At 44.9% G+C, this 21,219-nt stretch overlaps 1 long non-coding RNA gene across 1 annotated transcript; it reads right to left on the reverse strand.

Moving 5' to 3' along the window:
* Window positions 1-464: 464 nt before the first annotated feature.
* Gm45924 (predicted gene, 45924) lies at window positions 465-15,498 on the reverse strand. Its single transcript, NR_131206.1, has 3 exons — window positions 14,964-15,498; window positions 5,091-5,597; window positions 465-2,188 (listed from the first exon to the last, which is right to left on the reverse strand). It is a non-coding gene; the product is annotated as a predicted gene, 45924 (long non-coding RNA).
* Between the last annotated feature and the right edge of the window lie 5,721 nt (window positions 15,499-21,219).

Here is a 21,219-nt window from a genome sequence, read left to right on the forward strand (position 1 = left end):
GAGTGGTTACTATGTATCAGTAGTGTAGAGACCACATTAAATGTATGGAGAGTGGTTAATCTGTCTGTAGTGTAGAGCATGCTTACACTCGAACTGTGCATAGAAGTGGCTGTCTTTATCCATTTTAAATTCTACATTGAAATACCTTGGGCCAGGTACCGTATCAACAGTGGAAATTTAGTTCTTAGAGTTCTGGAGTCTGGAGCCCAACTCGATGTCAGGGTGGCAGGGTCCAGGGAAAACTCCCTTGACAACTTTTTTCTGTATCCTCACTGATGTAGGGGGCCATTGAATTCTCTGGATCTCTTTTTATCAAAGTAAGAATACTATTTATGAAGACTCTGCCTTATGACCTAATCACTTCCAACAACCCCACTTCCTGATGCTAGCTCCTTAGGGCTTAGGTTTCAAAAGAAATTTTGGTGTAAAACACAAATACTCAGTCTCCAGCAGTGGGCATATCTGATTGAATATAGAATATATTTAAGTAAAATTTATTCTTTAACACATTTGAAAGTAAAAATAATGCAATTTCTTTCTTATCCAAGGTGAGGCCTAGTTCACAAGGTGGCCTCAGTGTGGATGCCCCAATGTGGAGTCTTGTTTTGATACACAGTGCAAAGCTTGCTCCAGGGTTACTCCTAGTCCATCCCTGGACTTTGTAAAGATTTCACAGCCAATGGCCTCACACAGCTCCCCCGGGGAAGGCCTTTGCTGCCAGAATTACATGAAGCCCACAGTCAGGGGTCTGTGGTGAGTCATGATTATCTGCCTACAGGGAAGAAGGAGCGCTGTGATTCACATCAAGGTTAATGGGAATATTAAAGGGTTTCTTCCTGGGGGGAGGGGAATAGAAGACTCTGACTCTGTCTTTAAATATTTTACTTCCTGTAAAGGATGTCATGTCAGTTTGCTGTTGGAGCTTTGATTCTTTGTGCTCAAAATGTGCATTTCACATTTGGTTAAGGACAAAAAAATTCTTCTTGGAAAGACAGCGAAGGGCTTAGGAAAAGCAACATATTCCTGTCGGTGTTTATGAATTGCAGAGAGAAGCCTGCTTCTTTTCTGTCATAGGAGCCCTGGTTCCCGCTTCCAAAGTTGGTTATGGACGTGGTTATATCTACCACCAATTGGGCAAGTGAGTGGTTTTCTTGCCTTCAGGAATAGGAATTTGTCTGACTAGGTATCTTTAAGCTATTGAGACACATGTCCCTAACAAGAGCCAGCTCTTCTGCCAGTCAATCTGTTGTTGTAAAATGTGGATGGCCTCATAAAGATGTTGATTTAGTAGCTCCTATGCCTGTAGCACCTCAGCTGACTTAGAGACTACAGCGTTGACAGCCTCTCATAGTGGCGGTCTGGGCAACAGTAGCTGTTGTTGCCCCTGTAATGCCTGCAATAATGGCTGCAATGATGGCAGCTGTAATACCAAAAATCCCTCTTTCCCCAGTGAAGGGGTTGTAAGTGAGTCTGGGCTATCAGAGTGATGGCATCAAAGTGGGTGGTATTTACCACAGGCATCCAAATAGCAGCTGGTTCCCTCATCAGGATAGCAGGTGGTGGTCAGGAGACATTTCCTGCTACCACCCTTATTATAAAACTGTATCCACAAAAAAATATTGTGTCTCATTATATTTTCCAAAATATGGCTCTAATAGTCTTTCCCTCTAAACATGTTCTTTTAGAGACATGCTATTCTTTCATAAAGAGGCTGAGCCTCTATCCCTGGGGCTTAGCTTCTTATGCAGGCAGTCATGAAAGATGACAGTCTTTCTGCCTGTCACCACTCCCACCACCCTCTCTTACTGTGGAGCTCTGAGCCTCCGTGTAAGAAAGCTGGCCATCCCAAAGCTCACTGTATTGGTTTTTTTTCCCCTAGTTATGTTCTATGAATGTGTTTTTGTTTTAATTCCAGGGGTGGGATGTGGGTCTGCTTCAGATTGTCCACAGCAGCTGACTATGATTTGTCTCGTGCTCTGGCAGGGATGTGATTTGCCAGCTGAAGACAGTAGATTTCTAGGAATTCTTGAGAGAGAATATAAATACCAGAGCAGTATATAAACACCAGAGGAGGTAGTGGCTGCTGCTCTTCCTGCTGTTGCTGGTTCCTGCTGTTGCATTTGCTGTTTTGCTGTTTTTTGCTGGTTGCTGATTGAAGATATCCTGATGATGAAGATTGGACTTGCCCCTAGGAATTCAAGGCCCTTAGTGAGCAGGAAGTAGTCAAAAGAGATCTATGCCCCTTTCCCTTCTAACCATTCTTGCCTACCTAGCATTTGGGGGGTTGGAAGGAATTAGGGTGGAGAAAAGTGATAGAGATAAGACTCAATAGAGTAGCTAAAAGGTGTGTTTACATATACCTTACAGCAAAGTGACAGAGCTAGAGAGTGGGGGAGCCCTGTCATCAGTTGATAGCAGCTTTCCAGATCAGGTGTGAGACCCAGTGTGAACCTTCAGATAATTCTATCTCTGGAGAGAGAGAGAGAGGGAGAGAGAGAGAGAGAGAGATCCACAAAGTAGTAGGCAACAGTGCATTACTATTTTTATTTTAGACCAAGTTTCAAACTAATTTGCTATGAAGTAATGGTGAGGATAAGTACATTGGATGCTAGGTACATTGTGGAGATTAACTAATTTAACTCTGATTATTCTGTAAGCATTTATACTCACAATAAGAGAAGTGTTCCCTCCAAGATCATATAGCTGTGAACCTGAGACCAGCTACTGAGCACAGCACCTACAGCATCCCTGTTTTTTTACTGGATCACAACATGTTCTCTGAGTCACATTTTTATTGCTTGTCTCCCAGCAGCAGAAAAGCATAGAGTGAGCAGAAGAGGATTCAGCAAAACTCCATGCCTCTAACTGATGCCTGAACCCCAATATTGTAGTCTCATCCTTCAGTTTTAAGGCCATGAGTTGCTCATAAGAGTTCCTACTGGTGGTGGGATATGGGCGAAGGATGTTATCTCATGTTAGTAATATGTGACTGTTGAGGAAGTGTCCCGAACCGTGGGACAGTGAATGAGAACTGAGAAACCACCTGGAAGAGAATGTAGGAACAAGAAACACAAAGAACGGACAGCAAATCAAGAGGTCCTGATCAAGCTGACAAATTTTTATTTTTCCCCACACAGGTTATATACTCATAGGAGCAGGAAGGAGGGTGGAGGGGGATCGCTTTGTCTCTGGGTAATGCACCTGTTCCCAGGAACAGGATATTGACTGGGTAAACAGTTCAGCAGGAAGATCAGAACAGAATGGGTTATTAGGCACCTATCCACAAGATTTATAGCTATTTGTTCTCGGCTGACTTCTGGGTCTATGTCTATTTGTATTCAGCTGGGCTAGTCCTTTCTCCCACAGAGGCCAAGACTTTATGCCTGCAAGCACTTAAGGCAGTTAATGTTCAAAACAGTTCGCTCCCAACAAGGAAGTTTTCCTCCTGCAAGCTCGCTTATTTATTTATTTATTTACTTACTTACTTATTTATTTGTTTGTTTATTTATTTATTTATTTTGGTTAGCAGATAAAGAAATGGGTTTCACTGTGAGGTTTACAAGCCTATGTAACTTTATACTTCCTTTTTATTCATCTCTATGACTGCCTATTTCTGTGCCCCTCTCCCTTTTGCTGGAAGATTTTAATGACAGCTGAGGTAGGAGAGAGGAAGCAAACATGGGGCAGGAGGGAGGGAAGAATGACTCTCTGGTGAGAACAGGAGCATGCTCAGGAGCAAGGTGCAGCTGCATTGGAGAAGGGGTTAGGCAGGGCTGCCCAGTAGGAAAGGCACTCACTGCCAAGCCTGACAGCCCACATTTGATCCCCACGACTCATGATAGAAGAAAGCCAATGCCTGCAGTTGTCTTCTGACCCTCAGACACACTGTGGCACAAGCTCTCTACCCTGCCACTTCCCAAAAGTCACATCAACAGTCTACCATATGGCAGGCCCTTCGTTGACTGACTCTATTCCATTGCTGCTGCTGTTCTTGGTGGTCATTCCACGGTACTGGTGTCTACAATATGCTGGGCCTTTCTGCTGAAACTAGGCTTCACCAATAGTCTCTCATAGACTCTCTTCATGATGTCAAGCCTCAACTTTTTTTGCATGACTCCTTTGGTCCTGAGCCATCAACTACAACTGAGGCCACACCTTCAGCAATGGTCTATCCTTGCCTCTCACAGTGCCAAGCCTCAGCTGTTCTCCAGGTCCCTTTCATGCCTTCAAAATCAGTGCCACCTGGATGACTCTTATACATTACCAAGTACAGCTGCAGCTCTAGGTAAAACCTTGGCCATCTCTGGAGCACAGCTTCTTTGTGATCTCAGAAAATACCTCCCAGAAGATTTTACCTCAATTGGTCGCTTTTTAATCACTGTTAATTTCTTAGTTCCAGCCAATCAGCATCAATTGTCCCAGTAGTACCTCCTATTTTTGATTCTAAAGCCAGAGCCTCATGGCTGAAGCTGCAGAACTCTGCTGCTTACTGAAGCTGGAACATGGCTCCCCTTGTTCTATTACATCACCAACTTTCTGTTTTCCAACTCCTTTGCTGCCTAAGCTTGGCTGTCCTGGAATTTGTTCTGTAGACCAGGCTGACCTTGAACTCAAGAGAACTATATGGCTCTGTTTCCTCAGTTCTGGGATAAAAGGCATGTACCAATATACCTAGACTTAAGCTTTTCTTTTCCTTTTCACAAGATCTTTATGAGTTCTGGATTGTAGTTCATTCCAGATATAGTCAAGTTGATAACTAGAGAATATCCATCACAATCCATTCTTTGAAGTGTGACATATAATCATGTCTCCTTATGCCCAAATGAATGCAAAACCAGGTGATAATAATGCCTAGATAAAAGTATCCCGTGTTCAACTGCAAATGCAAAAAATCAATAAGCTTAGCTGGGTAGGATCTTGCCTGGAGGTCACCACTCCCTCAATCTCTTTATTTCCTTGAACATAACAGGATTTAGCTCTGTTGCACTTTAATACTTGAAGCATACGTTTTGTATTTTCCCTTTCTAAGCTTGCTGCAGTTGATCAAAATGTTCCTCATAAGAATCCACCAGAGGACAAAGTACACTTACCTTTTCTGAGACTTCTGTCATTGCAATTAATTTGAATCTCTTCACTTGAGCCTCAGGCAGACACTTCAAACGAGGGCAAAAAGTACCTACATTCCTCACCAAAGTATCACAAAAGCAGTCTCCAGGCCACATACTCAAGTTATTCTCCTCTGAAATCTCTTGAGCCAGACCCGCAGAGTTCACCCTTAGCACCAATGTCCTCCCTATTCCTACTAGGCTGTCCCATTAAGTCCCACTTAAAGCATTCCACTGCTTTCCAAATCCAAAGTTACAAAATCCACAAAAGCATGGTCAGGCCTATCACAGCAATACCCTAGTCCTTGTTAGTAACTTCTATCTTAGAATTTTCATTGCTGTGAAAAGACACCATGACTAAAACAACATTTAATTGGGGCTGACTTGTAGATTCTGAGGTTCAGTCCGTTGTCATCATGGTGGGAAGCACGAAAGCTTGAAGGCAGGCAGACAGGATGCTGAGGGAGCTGAGAGTTCTTTCTACATCTTGTTCTGAAGGCAAATAGGAGAAGATGTGATTCAAGGCAGCTAGGAGGAAGGTCTCAAAGCCCACCCAACAGTGAAATACTTCCTCCAGCAAGGTCATACCTCCTAATAGTGCCACTCCCTGGGCCAAGCATAATCAAACCACTACACTGCGCTACCACCTGAGCAGCCTGACTAGTTCTTGCAGAGATCTCCACTTGGGCAAAGCTGGGACTCTGGGCTGTGCCACAGTGTAGCATTGAGTTTGGTTTACATAGCTTTGAAACCCAGCAGATCATATGTGTTCACTCACCCAGGAGCTATCTGGATTGGCAAATGGAACACACACACACACACAGACAGACACAGACAGAGACACAGACACAGACACACGCACAGACAGACACACACACAGACAGACACACACAGACACAGACACACACACACAGACACACACAGACACACACAGACACACACACACACACACACACACACACGCACACACACACACACACCAGTTAATTTAAAAATGCCTTGGCTACCTCAAAGGTTGGGCATTCCTAAACCTTCCCCTGCTACCTCAGGCCCAGTTGGGGAAGTGACCAGTGTCCACTTACCCTAATTCTTACATGGCTTGTTGGTTCTATCTCCTGAAGCTCCTATGTCCATTTGTCTCCCACCACTTCATGGCAAGCTCTCCTTCTTCTGTGGTCTAGCCCATGCAACTCTAAGGGTCCAGCTCCATCTCCCTTTGCCCAGCTAGTGGCTGCTGGCATCTTTATTAATTGATCAAAAACCAACTGGGGACAAGGACCATTAGCATTTGTACACACAGATTCCAGATTGAATCAAAGCAATAGAACCGATCTCCAAAACACAGGAAGAGAATTCAGCATGAGTCCTAGGAAGCAGAGTTGGAGTTTATTAAGAGTTCTACTATAGATTAAAACAGGCATTAAGGGCTTAGGGAAAGGACAATATATACCCAACACATGGCTTGGTGATTCTCAAGAGTACATACTGGCAATTTTGGTGGCTTCTAAAATTTTATTGTTTGAAGAATTTCTAAGGAACTTCTCTTTATTTTTCCTTTTAGTAAATTAGATCATAAGATGGTTATTATTTTTTTTTAATTAATTTTTAAATGGTTTTTCGAGACAGGGTTTCTCTGTATAGCCTTGGTTGTCATGGAACTCAGGCTGGCCTTGAACTCAGAAATCTGCCTGCCTCTGCCTCCCAAGTGCTGGGCTTAAAGGTGTGCACCACCACCGCCCCACGGTTATTATTATTTTTAATCATTTTATTTTATGTGTAGGAGTGTTTTGTCTATGCACCATGTGCATGCAGCGTCCACAGAGGCCAGAAGAGGGCATCAGATTCTCTGTAACTGGAAATACAGCGAGTTGTGAGCTACCTTATGGGTTCTGAGAACTGAACCTAGGTCCTCTGGAAGAGTAGCCAGTGCTCTTAACCATTGAGCTGTTTCTCCAGCTCCCAAAGGGTGTTTGTTTGCTTGTTTTAGACAGGATTACAGCTGATAAGACAAAACTATAGATCACAAAGGTGAGAGAATACATATATATATATATATATATATATATATATATATATATGTATATATATATGTATATATATACATATATACAGATATATATATACACACATACACACATATATACTTAGTATACAAAAGGGTTAAAAAACATTTTTTTGCATGTGTTATGTCTGTCTATGTACGTATGTATATGGGCATGCATATATATGTATACATGTATATAGAGAGCAGCACTGAGTGTCTTCCCCTCCTTTATGATATAGGGTCTCTCACTGAGTCTGGAGTTTACCATTCTGACTAGCCAGGCTGGCACCAAGCTCCAGGAATCCTCTTGCTTCCTGGGCCATGCCTAGTTATGACCATGGATGCTAGGGACCTAAGCTCTGGCTTCCAATGCTTGTAAAGCATGGACCATCTCCCCAACCCTACATTTCATAATCTTTGTTTTCTTTTTGAGATAGGCTCTCACCATGTAGCCCTGGCTAGCCTGGGGTTTGCTGGCCTGAAAATCACATAAATACATCTACCTATATCTCTTGAGTGCTGGGATTAAAGGCTTGTGATACCATGCCTAGCCTAACTTCACACTCTTGTTTGGGAGTCTCCAGAAAGATTTTCAGCTTTTAGGAAAGGAATTAAGTTAAATTCAGGGGTAGCATGCACTATGGCCATAAACATGGTCCTTTGCTAGTTCTATTATCATTGTTGTTATTATTATTATTTATTCATGTATACGTGTAGGTGTCTATATGTACATACATATATGTTTGAGTTCTCCCAAAAGGTAGAAGAGGAGATGAGATTCTCTGGATCTGGAATTACAGATGATTGTGAGCTACCTGACATGGGTGCTGAGAACAGAACTTGGGTCCTGGGCAAGAGCAGAGAGTGCTTCTAACCCCTGAGCAGCAAGTGCTCCTAACTCCCCCCCCCCCCAGCAGCGAGTGTTCCTAACACCCCCCCCAACAGTGAGTGCTTCTAACCCCTGAGCAGCAAGTGCTCCTAACCCCCCCCCCAGCAGCGAGTGTTCCTAACACCCCCCCCAACAGTGAGTGCTTCTAACCCCCCAGTTTCCCCTGACACTCCATCCTACTTCAAATCAGTAGAAGACACTATGAGATCTTTATTCTGAGAGAGTATGTTTCTGTGCATGTGTGTGTCTGTGTATGTGTCTCTCTGTGTGTATGTGTGTGTGTCTCTGTGTGTGCATATGTGTGTATGTACCTGTATTTGTGTCTGTGTACCTGTGTGTGTCTTTGCTTTGTATGTCCGCGTATGCTTGTATTTGTCCTTGTGAGTGTCTGTCTGTCTGTCTGTCTGTCAGTCTGTCTCTCTCGCTCTCTCTCTCTATGTCTGTGTTTGTTGTGCATATGTCTCTGTGTGTAGGGCTTAGAAGCTGTGCTCAATCTTGAAAGGTCATCATGAATTGGAACAAGATGTTTCTGGCAGAGTCTGAAGGCAGGTCTGCACTTGTCTACTAACATGAGTAGATTTATTCCAGAAACCTCCTGGGCCTCTGCACCTAAACTTCTCTTGAGGGAAAACTGCTTCAGAAGGTGTTATGAGACAGATATTCATAAGGAAAACTGGCTCCAGAGAGCACACTCAGACTAGTGTTTGTCTTGCTGATTTTCTGGGACTCTTTCATGTTAATTTCCAGTCAACAGCAGACTCCTTTGTCTGCAGAGCATGAATTCTGTGCTCTGTGGAAATTCTGGAAAGTTTATAATGTGTACTCTTCAGTGAGGTATTGAGGTATGAGGTAACAAGTGATTCCGCAGCTCTCGAGTCCTGCCCTCCCTGAGCTGTCCTCAGAGCAAGTTACAGGCTCCAGAGACAAGACAGTCTACTGGGCAAGCGATGGTGGATGCTGTGGGCTTGCCTGTAGTTCCATCCTAACCCAGGCATTGTCTTTGTTGCTCATGAATAGCTTCTAGCATTTTCTGTCCCCTGGTGTGCAGTGTATACCCAGTTCAGTGCAATGAGGTTGAACATGCATCGCCCTTGGTTACTGGAAAGCCTGGTGTTTATCAGCATGCTGAGGCAGGACAGGAAGACAGGAAAATCAAACACTGTGGGAAGGGGAAAGGAATCCCATGGGAGCCTCTTAGCAGATGATTGCCAAGAATCTCATCATGATACCTTCTGCTGTGAAGGCTGTTCAGAGATAAGATTTCTTTTATAAGCACATTAAAATAATGAACATGCGTAAGACTAGGCCGGTGTGACTATTGAGTGTTGAGTGTGGCCTTCTTCCTTTCACAAGTATTTTCTGGGGATCTCATTGACAAGACTTAACCTGTGTTTATAGTAAACACATCTTAAGGTCCCCACAAGTCTGTGACCTAGGGTTTTACTTAATCAGCAATGAGCCAACACCAAACACCACGGGAACACCCTAGGATTAAAAGAAGAAAGTGAAAAAGAAAGAGAAAAGAGAAAACAAAGAAAAAGATTTTTTTTTTGCAATTTTGTGAGTTCAAATGTCAGAAACCACCAAACCCTATGGCTGCTGTAAACACTTAATTTAGACTTCTCTTGGAGAAGCTCACACCCATGATCTAGGGTGTGCCTTACTCTTTTCTGAGTGACTCTCTTTCTAGTGACTTCCATATTTAAAACCCGTGTTCAAAATGCCTATTATGGTTCAGTGAGATGGCTCAGTAGGGAAAGGTTTGCTGCATAAGCTGGATGGCCAGCGTTTGACCCCTAGAACACACAGAGGAAAGAAAAACCTAACTTGACTTGTTCTCTGACCATGCATGCCGGCATATATGTACAATATGCTCATGAGTGCAAGCGCACACGCACACACACACACACACACACACCATGCATACACAGAAAAATTATTTTAAGGTTCCAGTGTTGGAGAAATGACTCAGAATTTAAGAGCACTGGCTGCTTTTCCACAAGACCTGAGTTTGACCCATGTCCTGGCTCAAAATCCACAGTAATCCAATTCCAGGGAATGCAACTCTCTCTTCTGGCCTTCCTAGTACTAGGCATGTACATGGTGCACAGACATACATGCAGGCAGTATCCATACACACAAAATAATTAAATACAATGTAAAAGAAGTTCTAGAATGTCTTGAAATTCTCTGTGGTAGAGCTTTGTATCCAGCTTTATCCGAGTGGATGACCCTAAAACATGAGAAAACTCATGATGCCACAGTGTGGAGCTGTGTATAGGCCTAGAGTTTTCAAAACTTACTTTAATTATGGTTCTTTAACACTTCCACTTCCCTTCTAGTCTCACCAGAAGAAGGGGAAAAGAAAGGTTGATGGGAAGTGGGGGTTGTGGGCCTGTTTAGAAACGGTTCTTTAGCACAATTCCAATCTTTGTTCTCAGTAGTTCAGTCCACCAGCAGAGCGCCAAACACAAATCAGTATCAGTGGCTTGAAACCAGAAGAAACCATGAGGCTCCACTGATCTGCGTGAGTCCAAGTCCACAGAAGTGGCAAGAAGCAGCCGGAATATCACAAGAAGTTCTTTGGTGCGGTTTTTTTCCCCTACAAAGTCACAACAAATCGAAGATCAGTGAAGAAGGCAAGGCCAACCAATGCCAGAGCAGAGCGTCCTCCACGAAGCCCAACAGACACCAGCAAAGTGATGCAAGAGTGTTGCGCACTGTCTGTCGGGTTACACTTACACTTTTCCCAAACATCACAGGCCTCTCAAGGATCTGCTTCCGCAAAACATCACATGCCCCTTCACAAGGCAACCCTCCAGAAAAGCACCACATGTTTGCACTCAACAAAATGTCCTCTCACGTGTCTGCTTTAGCAAAGCATCCTCATAAGACAGTTTTCAGAAGAACATCCCATGACACAACTGAGACCCCGATGAAACCAGAAACACATACTTCAGTTGTCTTTGTCTCTGCCCACCGCTGGCCTCATGGGTGTAACAGGAGAAGATGTGTCAGCAGGAGAACTCTGTGCTGCACTACAACATGGAGAAGGTACAAACTACGATCTCAAGGCATGGTCCTTGTTCTCCAGCTACTGGTGGTGTGATGCTAGACAGTCCAGGCAATCTCAGTTTCCTCACATGTAAAGTGGGAGAGCTGCTTATAATGCTCACTTCAGGAGACCAGGGACCCAAGAGATGTGAAGTTGTTTCTGAAGCTAAGAAGCCTTAGAAGTGGTTCCTTATCATTGTCTCCCCCCAGAATGAGTCAGCCTGGATCTAAGAATAAGATCACTTCACCCCTGGCGAGGATGTGGAGAAAGAGGAACACTCCTCCATTGCTGGTGGGATTGCAAGCTTGTACAACCACTCTGGAAGTCAGTCTGGAGGTTCCTCAGAAAATTGGACATAGTACTACCAGAAGATCCAGCAATACCTCTCCTGGGCATATACCCAGAAGATGTTCCAACTGGTAATAAGAACACATGCTCCACTATGTTCATAGCAGCCTTGTTTATAATAGCCAGAAGCTGGAAAGAACCCAGATGCCCTTCAACAGAAGAATGGATACAGAAAATGTGGTACATTCACACAATGGAGTCCTACTCAGCTATTAAAAACAATGAATTTATGAAATTCTTAGACAAATGGATGTATCTGGAGGATATCATCCTGAGTGAGGTAACCCAATCACAAAAGAAGTCATTAGATATGCACTCACTGATAAGTGGATATTAGCCCAGAAACATAGAGCACCCAAGATACAATTTACAAAACACAAGAAAATCAAGAAGAGGGAAGACCAATGGGTGGATGCTTCATTCCTCCTTAGAATAGAGAACAAAATACTCATGAAAGGAGTCACAGAGACAAAGTTTGGAGCTAAGATGAAAGGAAGGATTATTCAGAGACTACCCTACCAGGGATCCATCCCATAATCAGCCACCAAACCCAGACACTATTGCATATGCCAGCAAGATTTTGCTGAAGGGACCCTGGTATAGCTGTCTCATATGAGGCTATGCCAGTGCCTGGCAAATACAGAAGTGGATGCTCACAATCATCTATAAGATGGAACATAGGGCCCCCAATGGAGAAGCTAGAGAAAGCACCCAAGGAGCTGAAGGGGTCTGCAACACTGTAGGTGGAACAACAATATGAACTAACCAGTACCCCCAGAGCTCGTGTCTCTAGCTGCATATGTAGCAGAAGATGGCCTAGTCGGCCATCACTGGGAAGAGAGGCCCCTTGGAATTGCAAACTTTATATGCTTCAGTACAGGGAACACCAGGGCCAAGAAGCAGGAGTGGGTGGGTAGGGGAGCAGGGCAAAGGGAGAGTATAGGGAACTTCCGGGATAGCATTTGAAATGTAAATGAAGAAAATATCTAATAAAAAAGAAAAACAAAACAAGACAAACAAACAAACAAACAAACAAACAAAAAAGATTGCTTCACCAGGGTCTTTGTGATGCCAGCCTCACTTGCTCAGCAGGGATCCAGCCCACTCAGGCTCCTCCCTTCCCGAGCAGGAATCACGTATGTCAGCTCATAGGGTCTCATGGTTCTCTAACCTGTCCACTACCATCCTAGCTATACCTGGTAGATGAAGGCAGGTCTCCTTTCATGGCTGCTGGCTGTGCACTGGGAACCCTGCCCTTTTCCAGTGCAGCTTTTTGGCCTCAGGTAATCAGAGGGAGGCCAGCACAGTTGGAGTGGGTGTTGCTGTGTGAGTCTGGGTACCTCAGAAAGGAAGTCCTCACAGGCTTGGTGCCTGCAGCCCAGGATGGAGTTGCACTGCCTCCTGCTCTTCCCAAGGTCTTTTTTTTTGTCTGACTCATGCTCCTTAAACATCTGATGCTACAGTGACCCAAGGGTGTGGCTGTTTCTCATAGTAAAAGCTCCTGACTCACAGGAGAATCTTAAGACACAAGGATGGAGTGGGGTTTGTTCTAAGAATGGGATTGCAGTTAACAGCTAGGGCCTGCTCCGGGAAACCAGAGTCCTAGCACCTCACACAACCGTGGGGTCCTGCAGCCAGAGGACTAGGTGGGTGGCTCTTTGTGTTGATAGAATGAGCTGTAAAATGCTCTTAACTGATAAGGTTTGGAATGGTGTGTATCAGTGGCTCTCAACCTTCCTAATGCTGCAACCCTTTAATACCGTTCCTCATGTTGTGGTGACCCCCAACCAAAAATTATTTTCACTGATATTTCATAACTGTAATTTTGCTATGGATCATAATGTAAATATCTGCTTTCTGATGGCCTTAGACAATCCTGGGGAAAGCGTCGTTCATAACACCCGAAGGTGACATGACGCACAGGTTGAGATTCACTGGCGTATACAATCAGCCATCAGTCGAGCAGTAGTGAGAACTCAATACCGTATCCCTGGACTACCACACACTCTAATAATAACTATCAGTGGTGGTGAAGGGGACAAAGCTCCACACTGCCACCGCAGCCTGAGGAGTTATATCCTCTAGGGACCTCCACTCCAGTAAAACCAAATATTTGACTAAGTTTTGGAAACTAATTAAAGGACAAGTCAGAAGTGAAGCAAAATTGGCAGGTTCATTACATAAAGGTAAATTATTGACATGCTTCAGATCCAAGGACAGGCTGTAGGGAGTTCTGCAAGACACCCAGGAAAAAGACAATGCACAGCCACAAGACATGGTGCTGGCTTCTATAGAGAAAGTTAGTCACCCACAGGTATCTTTGTAATAGCTCTATATGTAATCCTGTGTGTCTAAGTCACATGGTCAAAGGATGTAATTACAACAAGACTTAAAGATTAAACAAAGTTTAAAACTTAAGTAAAAACAAAACAAAACAACCCCCCCCCCCCCAAGGAAAGAGAGCTGTCTTACTTATCTTGTCTTCCTTATCCTAAAGAATTTCCCTTTGTAAAGGAAGGTGTAGGCTTCACAAGGTACATTATGTAGGTTTAGGGCCACAAACATTCTGTCCTAAGTAAACACACTTTTTGAGGTTAAATTTTACTAGTGTTTAATTATGATTAGGGGTGGTGTGTGTGTGTGTGTGTGTGTGTGTGTGTGTACTCATGATGTCTGCAGAAGCCAGAGGCATTCAGTCCCCCAGAGCTGGAATTATGGGTGGTTGGGGGTTCCTTACTTGGTTGTTGGGAACGGAACTCAGGTCCCCTGGACAAACTGCAAGCTCTTTTACCTCCATAGCCACTGATCCAGCCCACAGGTTTGTGTGTGTGAGTGTGTGTGTATGTGTGTGCGTGCACGTGTGTATGTGCATTTACCTGTGTGTATGTGGAGGCTAGAAGTCCATACTGGTGTCAACCTCTATTGTCTCTATCTTATTTATTTATTTATTTATTTATTTATTTATTCACTTTGAATTACGGGGGATTGAACCTAGGGCATCAAGCTACAGTCCTGACCTACCACTTTATTTTTTACTTACTTAATTAGTTTTCTTTTTTCCCTTTTCTTTTTCCAAGACAGAGTTTCTCTGCCTTGGCTGTTCTGGAATTCAGTCTGTAGATCAGGCTGGCTTTGAATTCACAGAGATCTGCCTGCCTCTGCCTCATGAGTGCTGGGATTAAATGTGTGGGCCACCATGCCTGGTTATTTTTTAATTTATATATTTGTGCATGCACACATACACACACACACACACACACACACACACACACACACATGCACACATACACGTGCACACACACACACACACACACACACACACACACACATCAGAAGTCAACTTACAGGAGTATATTTTCTCCCTCTACCACATTGATCAAGACCCCCAACCTTTTCTAAAATACAGGTTCTCACCGTGTAGTCCTGGCTAGCCTGGAACCTGATGTATAGATCAGGCTGTCCTTGAACTCACAGCGATCTGCCTTCCCTGCCTCCTGAATTAAAGGCGTGCTCCACCCTTACCTTTCACCTTATTTCCTGGGGCTCCCACGGAATCTGGAGCTTGGCACTTTGTCTCCACGGCTGCCCAGTAAGTTCTCAGCAGCTGCTGTCTTTGCTCACTTCCCCCAGGCCTGAGATTGCAGACATGCTCCTGCAGCAGCTTTTACACGGCTGCTGGGATTTAAACTCCGCTCCTCACACTTTACTCCTGAGAAAACTTCCCAGCCCTGGTGATCTTGATCTGTCAGCTGTGTAGAAGTTTCTGACTTCTTTCTCTGTGGAATTCTTCCAGACGTTACATCACAGGGGACTCTTACACTGGGATCTCGCTCCTGGCCAGTGACTCAGAAATTAATATCTGGAGCATGGCCTAGCTGTGACGGTTCCTTCCTAAGGCTGGTCAGTTCCTTCTGGCTCACTCACCTGTGTCCAGCTGTAATCGCCCTTCGCAGCTTGCTCTTTATCGAGGAGAGAGGCATGTGGTAACTGATCTTGATTGTCAAGTTTGTTGCCCTAGAGATACCAAATAGCTGGTAGAATAGCACACTTCTGGGTGTGTCTATAAGAGTGCTTCTAGGGATGTTTGGCACGTGGGATAGGAACCAAGTGGGAGTGGTCTGCCCTAAGTTAACATAGTCCAATAGGTTGGCAGCCTTGATGGGATGGAGAGGAAGTGAGCTCCATCATCTTGAATGAATGCGCCATTGTTATTGACCTGACACTCTTCTGCCATGGACTCGAACCAGTGACTCTCAGCTGTTGGCTGGGGCCGGAGCTCTGGTCTCTCTCCTTCTACACCTTCTGGCTGCTTACATAGAGCAGCTCCTGGGTTCTCTGGATCTCCAGTTTGCAGAGAGTTGGGACTATCCAGCCTTTTAACTGTGTAAGTCAGTCATTAGATTTGATTGGTTCTGTTCCCCGAGAGAACTCCTGTCCCTTGTCAATAGTCCCATTTCTAAAAGCCTAGCGTTGCATTAACAATCTGTTCTATCTAAAATATGATTACCTTGCAAGATGTGGCCATGTCACAGCATTAGATCCACTGTGTTGCTTTAAGACGATCTGCCATTGTTTTAATAGAGATGTGCTTATTTATATGAGTTAAAAGTGAAACACCCCCAGTGAGCAAAAACACCAGTTTGCACTCAGTTGCAACTGGAAGCTCCAGCCTTGCTTTGTGAATAATCTGGCTCTCCTCACACTGTCTTCTCAGGCAGTCCATCTGAGCCTTTATCTAGACATGCTTCCATTGGCTTTACCTCATCTTCCTTTGCTTAAAATCTTCTCTAATCACTGCGTGCTTTCTCCCTGTTAGAACATCGGCCTGCCTGCCTCAGGGAGCAAAAAGAAACTTAGTGTTCTATTGTTGTGAAGAGACACCATGATCAAGGCAACTCTTATAAAGGACAACATGAGATCTAGTCCATTATCATCATAGCAGAGAGCATGGCAGTGCAGTCAGACATGGTGCTGGAAAGGCAGTTGAGAGTTCTACATTTGAATTGGAAGGCAGCAGGAAGAGAGGAAAGACACTGGGCCTGGCTTGAACATCTGAGACCTCAGAGCCCATCTCCACAACACACTTTCTTCATAATCCCTGCTGAGAACTGCCATTCCCTAGTGACCAAGCATGCAAATCTACAAGCCTGCAGAGGCCGTTCTTATTCACACCACCTTTCTAACACAATATAGAGCTTATTTCTTTTCTTTTCTTTTTTTCTCTCCTTTCTTTCTTTCTTTCTTTCTTTCTTTCTTTCTTTCTTTCTTTCTTTCTTTCTTTCTTTTTTGGTTTTTCGAGACAGGGTTTCTTTGTATAGCCTTGACTGTTCTGGAACTCACTTTGTAGACCAGGCTGGCCTTGAACTCAGAAATCTGCCTGCCTCTGCCTCCCGGGTGCTGGGATTAAAGGCGTGTGCCACCATGCCAGGCTATAGGGCTTATTTCTTAAGTTGTTGCTGCATTTCAATTTTAAAGTCCTTTTTTTTTCTTCAGTTAGAGTCTCCCAATCCAGCCTTGAACTTGCTCTGTAGGTGCAAACAACCTTGGCTTCCTTTTCTCCCCTAAGATTCTGTTTCCATCTGAGACACTGTGGTAGTGGAATGAATGCCCCGCTTCTGGCCCCCAACATCAGCAGTTCTTTAACATTCATTGCATGACTTGCTTGTAGCTAGCTGAGAACTTGAAATGCACATCAATTAATCCAGCCTTATAAGAATCCATGAGAAGGCAATCCATGTCTACAGTGCAGCGTGCAGACACTATTAGTCCACACATGATTTCACTATGTGTTGGGAGCCGCCCCCACATTCGCCGTCACAAGATGGCGCTGACAGCTGTGTTCTAAGTGGTAAACAAATAATCTGCGCATGTGCCAAGGGTATTTCTCTACCCCATGTACTCTGCCTTCCCCGTGGCAACAACTCGGCCATGGGCTGCAGCCAATCAGGGAGTGATACGTCCTAGGCGAAGGATAATTCTCCTTAAAGGGGACGGGGTTTCCGCCATTCTCTCTCTTGCTTGCGCTCTTGCGCTTTTGCTCTCTGGCTCTGGCTCTTGCTCGCTTGCTCCTAAAGATGTAAACAATAGAGCTCTTGCTCTGCGCTCTGGCGCTCTGGCGCTCTGGCGCTCTGGCGCTCTGGCTCCTAAAGATGTAAGCGGGGGGCCTTTCGTTTTTGGGGCTTGGGGCTTGCGCTCCTGCTCCTGAAGATGTAAGCAATAAAGTTTTGCCGCAGAAGATTCTGGTTTGTTGTGTTCTTCCTGGCCGGTCGTGAGAACGCGTTTAAGAACTATGATGCAGAGTGCAGACACTATTAGCCCACACATGATTTTACTAGCTCACTCCCCCTAGTGCTGTCAGGATCATAGCTCAGATACACAGAAAATAAACACAATCCTTCTATCTGTGGCTAGTTCCCAGGCTGGGTCACATGACTGTGTTGAGGCACTTCCAGTGATGCTGAGAGTATTTTTGACCCTATTTCTAGCAAGTCTTCTGTTTTTCTCAATTCCAATCACCTACAGCACACAGTGCCCAGAGCCCTTAGCCATCTTTGTCGCCCCTATCCCTAACCTCTGACTTACAGGAAGCCGCGTAGGTTTCCCACAGTGTCGAGGGCTCCTGGCACCGTGTCTTAGCATCTCCCAGGGTGAGGTGGCTCCAGGAGAACAGCTTTAAGATAAGAAACTGACATTGGAGGAGACCTGAATTTAAATATCGGCTTTGGGCAACTCACTTGACCCTACCTCGGCGCTCTTGTGATAACAAGATTCCTGCCTTCCTCTGAGGGCCGAGTGGGATAATCCATGTTGAAAGTGTTTATTATACAGGGAGCAGAAACCATGACTGTCACATAGATGTGAGTGATAATCAGTCACAGGAGCTGCGGGAAACCAACACTGCCTTTCGGGAGTGAGTGTTCCTTTCTGAGCCTGGAGCCTGACATGCGCAGTCTCTGTTCCTCAGCCCAGGGTTCACCAGACAAGACACCTCATAGGCAGGGGCCCACTCCAGTGCCCCAGTAGCTTTTCAGAGTTTCCTGGAAATAAAACGCAACTGAGTCTGTGGGCACCAGATTCCCCTTTGAGTTTAGCAGCCTCTGTAGCCAGAAGTGAGACGTAAAGAGAGTGACTTGTTTCTGTGTTTCCCGAATGGCCCCGGTGTTCCCTTAGTTCCTCCACACCCACTATTTGCTTTATTCAGAGGATGCCAGGTCGTTAAAGACACACTCTCTCTCTCTCTCTCTCTCTCTCTCTCTCTCTCTCTCTCTCTCTCACACACACACACACACACACACACACACACACGTATAGTCTACTATGTTGACAAACATGAAGAAGATCCAGCTGCCTTTGCTGGTCAAAGAAGAGGGATTGAAGGGTAAAACCACTATAATCTTTGATTTTTATTTTATTTTTTTTGTTTGTTTGTTTTTCGAGACAGGGTTTCTCTGTGTAGCCCTGGCTGTCCTGGGACTTACTTTGTAGACCAGGATGGCCTTGAACTCAGAAATCCGCTTGTCTCTGCCTCCCAAGTGCTGGGATTAAAGGCGTGTACCACCACCACCTGGCTTCTCGGATTCTTTTATTCCCAAAGTCTGGCAGAGTCAATTAGCCCACCTACCAACTACCCGTAGTATCTAACACACACAGGCCAACCACCCCAGGAGCTAACACACACACACACACACACACACACACACACACACACACAGGCCATATTCACCTTCAAGACCCCCCATGGTCCATCTCAGCTTCCTGCCAGTTTTTGCTCTGGTTTTCTAGGGAGGCCACCTTTTCCCTGGATCCTGTCTGCCTTGCTCCTTTTTTCTGTCTCCTAACTTTCTTTAATCAGGAAGTCATGTTTTTCCCCCCCATTTCAGATAAGCCAATTACTCTTCAGGTGACTGAAGACCTTCAAAAAACAAAGTGAGTTCCGGTTTTCACACTTACAAAGGGGATGGGGGTGGGGCAGGATGGAGGATGGTGTCACATTGTAACTGGGATGGGGACAGACAGACAGTTGGCCTCACACTGTTTCAGGGGTAGAGGGCAGGAGGGAGAGGGGGCTTCACACTGTTCCAATGGGGTAGGGGGGCTGGAGGGAGAGGTGGCTGGCCTTTTCAGGCTCTCTCCTTCTCTTCTGCATGAATCATAATAGAGACCCACTAATGGCACTGTTGGGAAAAGATGACTAAGAGTCGCCATGTGCTTGCCCAAGCTTTGCTCTGGGTGGTCTGACTTGAGTCATAAATAGAGTCAACTTCCCACCCATTCTGAAAAGCAATGGAATGCGTGTCCCAAATGTGCTTTATTTTGTACAGGGACATAATCTCTATTATCTGGCTTATTTCATGCTACATGAACATTTCCGAGTGCCTTCAGGAGCTTCAGGGAACAGTTTGCGTTCATGTTCAGGTCATGAGGTGAAGAGAACACTATTTGAACTTCACCTTCAAAACCAAGCTCACTCTCCCATAGTCCTGGTGTATGTTAGTAGTCTCTGTTATGGGCCTCGCCCAACATCTCCTGTGTCTGTTTCAGGTTCTCTTCATCAGATTATCCCTCAAGTATCTGAGGGTTCTCACATTTGTATGTATTTATATTTTATGGGCATGGGTGTTTTGCTTGCATGTACATCTGTACACCCTGTGCATGGAGTGCTTGAGGAGGCCAGAAGAGGGTGTTATATCCTCTGGAACTGGAATTACAGGGGTTGTAAGCCACCACGTGGGTAGAGCCCAACCTGGGTCCTCTGCAAGAGCAGCCAATGTTCTTAACAATCATCCCTCTAGCCTTCTCTTATATTCATCTTTAGAGATACATGCTATATTGCTATGGTCTGCATGAGTGTGCATGCATGTGTGCGTGCATGTGTGTGTGCATGCGTGTGTGTGCATGCGTGTGCCTGTGTGTGTGTGTGTATGATCATATGTTGAAGCATCACCCTCTCAATGTGAGGGCTTTGGAGGAAGTGATCAAGTCATGAGAAATTAAGTTCAGTTCCCATAAAAGGGATGAGAGACATATACAGGTTTGGCAAGAGCTAGCTCTTCATCTCTTCCACCCTCTGAGGACATAGCAAGCAAGTGCCATCTAAGAAGCAGAAAGCAGCTCTCACCAGACACCTGATCTACTGGCACCTAGGCCCCAGACTCTCTTCTTCCAGAACTGTGAGGAACTAATTGCTGTTGTATTTTGTTGCCACAGTGGAAGTGGACAAATAGACCCTTTCCACATCTTCGTCAGTTGCAGAGGAGAGTACAGTGAGAGGGCTGGGTGGTCCAAGGCATAGAGATTGCTTTGTATGGGAGGTCACAGCCAGATCCATTCTTCCTTTTTCCTAAAGAGAAGCCGGACTCTATGTTTACTGACAGAGATCTAGGTTCTAATTATTTTCTTCTTGACATTTCTATTAGTCTTTAGCAATTTACTCAAATTTTCTTTATTCTATTAAAAGAGAATGTGGAGGACAGCATTATGAATTCACCCAAAATGAACTCAACCAGTGATTCCAAGGATTATGCCAGCCAGGCATGGTGGTGTGTGCCTGTAACCCCAGGCAACATAGCGGGAGGAGTCACCATCTCAGCAACACTCTGGGGGCTGGGGACCTCTAATGAGACCCTGACCTTGAGTTCAGCACCTGCCTACAGAGGCAGGTGTGGCCATGCAAGGGCCTGTAACCCTGGAGCTATAGGGCAGTGGTGGTGGAGACAGGAGGGTTTCTATAATTTTATGGTTGCCAACCCTAAGCTTCTGGTTCAGTGAGAAACCCTGC

This window comes from Mus musculus, chromosome 15 (assembly GCF_000001635.26).
Source record: "Mus musculus strain C57BL/6J chromosome 15, GRCm38.p6 C57BL/6J".
Classification (NCBI taxonomy): Eukaryota; Metazoa; Chordata; class Mammalia; order Rodentia; family Muridae; genus Mus; species Mus musculus.